General features: G+C 39.3%; 1 long non-coding RNA gene across 1 annotated transcript in view; it reads right to left on the bottom strand.

Annotated features, from left to right (window-relative positions):
* Window positions 1-409: 409 nt before the first annotated feature.
* Window positions 410-6,536, bottom strand: part of LOC129624621 (uncharacterized) — a 79,212-nt gene continuing 73,085 nt past the window's right edge. The window contains exon 2 of the long non-coding RNA XR_008701073.1: window positions 410-2,435. This is a non-coding gene — a long non-coding RNA (uncharacterized LOC129624621). The remainder of the gene's footprint in view (window positions 2,436-6,536) is intronic.

The following is a 6,536-nucleotide window of genomic DNA, read 5'->3' as shown; positions in this document are numbered from 1 at the left end:
AAGCTGCTAAATGTATGTTAATTTGTTATGCAACAACAGATAACTTAAAGACCTAAGGGTGTGATAATGAATGTAACCATTAATCGTTGCTATTTTTCAGGAATGTTGTATGGTCCATGGGTGGAGGAGCACACAGTCTAATACAGCCTGATGAACACTGGCTCTGATGGTGACTAAGCTTCAACTCTAGGGACGCAAACCCAGAACCAAACCAGGTCCTGAGCGGGGAGGAAAGGATCAGAGAGAAGTAGCAGCTAAGACTTGAAGGACGAGTTATCAGCTGCTCAGGAGAAGGGGGTTATGTCTGTGTGTGCCATGGGGAGGAAGTAGGGTTGGCCTGGCAGAGGACATGGTGTAGGAAAACAGGGGAAGGTGAGATGCAGTATGACCCAATCAACCATCTGGCGTGTTGGACATGAGGCCAGGAATAGTAAGAGATGAAGATAAAGAATTAAACTGAGACCAGATCATGAAAAGCCATGTGACTCATGTTTATGATGAAAGCCTTGTCTACAGTGAAATTCTAAGGGTCATAAATCATTACAGGATTCTGCAGAATTGTATGTAAGAAATATATCTTCCAAAGTATTGTCTAGTTGTTTTCATAAAATATAATTTTCAAAGAGTTTAAAATGTGAATATATGGTCAAAGATTAATGAGGAAAATACATGCCAAACTTATTTAATAAGAGAGTTAGTAAAAAAAAAAAAAATTGTGTCAAATTTTGAGAGAATTTTTGATGAGAATTTGAGTTAGATTTATATTCTCAACTGGACAAAATTATTTGCATTAGTGTAGATAGGAATCTCAGGCTTTGTATCAGTTTTCTACAAGTTGATCTCAACTCCTGCAGAGTTGTGAAAGAACCTGATCACTTAAATACACATCCTTATATAATCCCTTACATCACCTAGGAACTCCAGGAGGGTTCCCTAGACTAGGTTCAGCAATTCACTGAAGGGCCTGACACGGGCATCATTTTGCCTATTTGCAAGTACTGAATCATGTTTCTTTGTGTACTGCGTTATCACCCTCATTTCATCTCTGATTGTTCCCTATGAATTAAATACTTGGGTCACCACCATTTTCCCTGAAACTTAAATGTATTGATTCTTTTTCTCCTAGCACTTAAATTCACAGAGAAATCTGAACTTCTTTGTCAAACGGTTTTATCTTTGTGAGAAACTTACCATTTTGTAACATGTCTTTGATTTTCTAAAAGGATATATAATTAACTATCTTAACAGAGCTTGTCTAAGGAGGTGAAACTCCTTTTGTTATTTTGACTGGAACAACAAATCATCTTCATTTTATACATGGTTCTCTTTTGCTGTTGCTGTTTTAATATAATGACAATTGCTAACATTTATTCTGCACTTATCTGTAAAAGCATTAGGGTAAATACCTTACATGCCTTATCTCTGTAAAAACCTCACAAAACTCAGAAGATATTGTTATAATCACTGTTTTACAAATGAGAAAATTTGATGCACAAAGAGGTCATTTTGCTCAAGGCCACATAGCTAACAAGCATTGGGATTAGCAGTAGACTCAAATTGACCAGTCCCATCAGTCCCACTTTGACGAGTATAAAATCATCATTCAGTGATTGATTGAACACACAGTTACAGGATTCTGACAACATCTGGGCATGGTGCTGGACACTGGGAATACTGTGCTAAACAAAATAAATGTTACAGTCCAGAAGACTAAATGTTATTTTAAATTTAAATTAAAGCAAACATTGTGATTAGAAAGAAACCAGAGCAATATGACAAAGCCCTGTTTTCAAGTGAATAACCACCATCCAATTCCTGGAGACACCCCAGGGAGTACCTCTGGCCCCAGGATTCCTGCCAGGTAAGCACTTTAATTCTGCTCTCACCACGTCAGCACTGCTTTACTCACTCATCTTCTGTTTCCTAACTGTATTTTTACCACAATCTGGCTTTCTGTTTCTCTCAACCCAGGACCACGCTGTCCCCAGCAACGTACCAAGGATGTCAAGTTGCTTTCCAAAGTGTTCTATGTGCTCTGTAGGAAACCATGTATAGAAGTGTGTTTTCTTCTGAGTCACACAGATTCCACTTCCTCCAGTCTGCTCTGCAATATATTCTCTTAAGCCCCATGGTGTTGGATTTCATTACTTTTCTCATCTTCCACAAGGAGGGAGTTAGACAACACTGGCATCTTCCCTTGGCTTTGATCAGTGACCACACAGGTCTCAGGCTTAGGCTGATGGCCCTGTCACAGCATGTGGCATGGCATTCAGCTTGCTCTTCCCAATGCCATTCCCCTGGCAATCCTGGGCTGTGCAGGGGGGCTGGCTTCTTGTGTCCCAGTCTGGTCCTCTGACAAGTGAGTAGGATACACTCTGGCTGGGAGGTCTAAGAGTCACCATCTTTGCACTGTATTTCAAACAGACAGGCCAATTCTATAAGTAAACAAGGACATTTTTACAGATGGTTAGGTCACAGGCAGTGTTTGCAAGGTAGCTTCAATGGAAAGCAGGCTGGCTTTCAGTCTGTACTCTGTGCTAATGCGATGCCCCCTTTTCCCTTTCCATCTTATCTTCCTTCTTTCCTTCCTTCCTTGGCTTCTCATACGTTGGTAAAAATCTTTGGGAGAAGTGTATTGGGATCAACTATTCGCAGTGCATATTACATAGAAAATAATTTATTCTAATGTGAAGCCTGACCAGTTTCAAAACCTCATCAATGTATCAGGTGTATTTAGGGAACCAGGGTTCGAGTGCCCCATCTCCAGGCTTCTACTGGCTGAACAGTGAACAGATTTGGCACCCAGAATGGAGGGGAGGCAGGTAAAATCAGCTGATTGATCATCTCCCATCTTATTGTAACATGTAGTGCTGCCGATTTGACAATTTATCTATGTATAATCTTGTCTTTCGTGTTAATTTTTAGTTTATTTTACAGTCATCATATTACTACCAAAGAAACATTACCCAGACTGTATGTGTCTATAATTGAAGATAAGAAGAAACCATGTTTTCATGGTCTTCATTCATCTACTGACCTAGTCACATATACTAAGACCTGATGAACTGACTCAATCTTGCCATTTCTCTCTAGGGCTCTACCTTCTGCCTCTCTGCTCTCCACTCCTGAACCTTCACATCCCCAAGCCCAGATTCCCATCATTCAGGAGAACATCATTATGCCTTGTGCTCAGTCACTTAATCATGTCCAACTCTTTGCAATCCCATGGACTGTAGTCTGTCAGCTCCACTGTCCGTGGAATTTTCCAAGCAAGAATACTGAAGCTGGCTGCCATTTCCTACTCCAGGGGTGCCTACCTTCTTATTAAACTTATAAATGCTTTGAGAGCAGGATGACTTAGAAAGCTCTCTTTTCATTTTATTTATGACCTATTGCATTGTATTCCTATGGCATTCTATCTTTGTCATCAATTTCTTTCTCTCTCATAAATATGGTTTTAACAGCTAACTTTATAAACAACAATGTATATCACTATTTAAGATAGCTGTCTGTGATTTATGGAAAACACATGTTTCAAGGGAGGTAACAAGTAAGGTACAATCATAAAAGAGTAAGGTTAGAAACAGATTGTCCATCTATCATGATCCCTGGGAAAATATTTTTGCTCAAAGTGACAGGTTGCTCTCATTCTAAACTTGGTTTAAATGTGAAGCCAAACATGCCCGCACAACATGTTTTATTTCTCTCCAAAATGTCACTTTTGGTGAACCACGGTAGATGCAATCACCCTGGCATTTCACTGTTCAGAAAGGTGCTTCAATATTGTTCACAGACAAAGCAGGGGTCAAGCATTTGTCTCAAAGTCCTGGGGCTCCAGGGAATTGGGTTCTAAATAGTTTCTATGGGTGCCCTGGAAACTACAGTGTACATCAAATGAGAGGTCAGCTCCCAAGTTCCCTGGGGAGACCACAGCAAACATAAATACTTTTGAAGGCGGTACATTTAAACATGCAGCAGTAATATATACAAATGACCCATAAGCCAATGGAGCTAAAATAGCTCTTTCTTAAATCAAATAAAGAATACAAGACTATGAATTACAAGTATGCATAACACAGGTCCAGGAATGTTAGCTACACAAATGTTAACATTTTAGAAAATATATATTATGTACATTTTTAAAGGAGTTTATTTTGTGATTTGCTCAGAATATTAAAGAACTGAGTTCAGAATTTTCATGCGAGATTTGTTCAATAAGAAAATCAATGTATAATACCAAAGATATTTCACATCTTCATACGATGTACAGTTTACATCACTGGTTACTGTCCAATGAGTATTTGACAAATGCCCACATTTTTTTGAAATATGGGAATATCCATTAACCTCATCAAGTATTTAAAATATATTTTATGGTATTATCAACAGACTTCTGTAAACTGTAGTCAAATGGTTTTATCACTTTCTCTTCATGGTCTCTTTTCCTGTCACTGGAATGCATGACTGTGGACATAGAAGAGCTTCCTCCTTCCCCACCACACCCTTACCTGAAACACAATTACCAAGTGGGTCTGACATGAAGTCAGAAAAGCACAAAGGTCTGCAGGTGGCAAGCAGAAACATTCAGGGGATGTAACTATAAGTTACTTGAGTGAAGCTACGTTTGGGTAAGAACACTTAGGAGAAATGCAGATAACAAAAAAGTACTAAAAATCAATGATCCAAACCAGGGCTCTTTGAGAAAGCAAAAAAAAAAAAAAAACCAGAAAAAACAAACTACAAAATTCTACTCTAACTTGGTCAACTCCTGTGTCCCACAAGATGCAAAGACTCAAGTTCTGTATGGAGTCAGGCTTTCTGGCAAGGGAATTCTTCACAGAATTTATCTATATAACTTTATATTCACTTATGTAACTAGTCAGTCAAGATGGCAACACAAAATATCTATGCCTTATATAAACTTTTTTTCAAAGACCAAGAGAAACAACTATATTATTATTTCTCCCTCTGGCATATGCTATGTTTCTTATAAGTCACTTTCCATAGTGTCTTACATCACTTATTTACTCTTATTTGCATGAACTTATTCTTATCACACTAGCTTGGGAGTTCTTTAAAACAAAATAATTTTTTGCATTCTCTATAGTTCTTAATACAATTTTTATATATAGCAGATACTCCATAAATATTTATGATGTTGAATATATTTTGAAGTATTTAGCCAAATGGAACAGCAGAAGTTTTAGAGCGATAAACTTTCAAGTCAATAAAATTAGACAATAATTTAGTGGTAATAGCTATGTGTCAGAAATATGATAAGCTAGGACTAAAAAGATGAATTCTTCCCTGTAAGAATTTAAATCTAAATCTAAGAGGAATTGGAATCTAGAAACAGAGGTGTAAACAAATAAACCTACTCTAATTAAGACAGTTTGACATGGAAACACAGTTGACAAATAGAAAATTACAACAGAATAGAGTACAGAAAGGAAGTCAGATATATAGCAATAGAAGTATTTCAATGCAGAGAAGAAATAATAGATTATTTAATGAATGGCACTTGGCAATTTACTGTATGACTTGAGAAAATAAAACAGCCGTATGACCTAGTATAAGTAAATGTTAGTCGCTCAGTTGTGTCCGACACTTTGTGACCCCATGACTGTAGCCCACCAGGCTCCCCTGTCCATAGGATTCTCCAGGCAAGAATACTGGAGTGGGTAGCCATTCCCTTCTCCAGGGGATCTTCCTGACCCAGGGATCAAACCTGGGTCTCCTACATTGCAGGTAGATTCTTTACTGTCTGAGCCACCTAGTATACATATATTTCAAATGTAGAAGGACTCCAGTATTAATGAATATATATTGGATTGGCCAAAAAGTTTGTCTGGGTTTTTTCTAAGATGTTATGGAAAAACTGAACTAACTTTTGTCCGATCCAATATTTTATTTTGAATAATTTTTATATTCTTTAGTAGAGACCTTGGAAAAAACCCACAGCTGGGATTCTGCTGCTGCTGCTGCTAAGTCACTTCAGTCGTGTCTGACTCTGTGCGACCCCAGAGACAGCAGCCCACCAGGCTCTCCCATTCCTGGCATTCTCCAGGCAGAAACACTGGAGTGGGTTGCCATTGCCGTCTCCAATGCATGAAAGTGAAAAGTGAAAGTGAAGTCGCTCAGTCGTGTCTGACTCCTAGCGACCCCATGGACTGCAGTTACCAGGCTCCTCCATCCATGGGATTTTCCAGGCAAGAGTACTGGAGTGAGTTGCCATTGCCTTCTCCAATGGGACTCTGCTGCTGCTGCTGCTAAGTCGCTTCAGTCGTGTCCGACTCTGTGCGACCCCATAGACGGCAGCCCACCAGGCTCCCCCATCCCTGGGATTCTCCAGGCAAGAATACTGGAGTGGGTTGCCATTTCCTTCTCCAATGCATCAAAGTGAAAAGTGAAAGGGAAGTCACTCAGTCGTGTCCAACTCTTAGCGACCCCATGGACTGCAGCCCGCCAGGCTCCTTAGTCCATGGGATTTTCCAGGCAAGAGTACTGGAGTGGGTTGCCATTGCCTTCTCCGCAAT

The sequence above is a fragment of the Bubalus kerabau genome, chromosome 12 (assembly GCF_029407905.1).
Source record: "Bubalus kerabau isolate K-KA32 ecotype Philippines breed swamp buffalo chromosome 12, PCC_UOA_SB_1v2, whole genome shotgun sequence".
NCBI lineage: Eukaryota > Metazoa > Chordata > Mammalia > Artiodactyla > Bovidae > Bubalus > Bubalus kerabau.
Note: the sequence above shows the minus strand (reverse complement) of the source record. Positions and strands in the feature narration are given on the sequence as shown.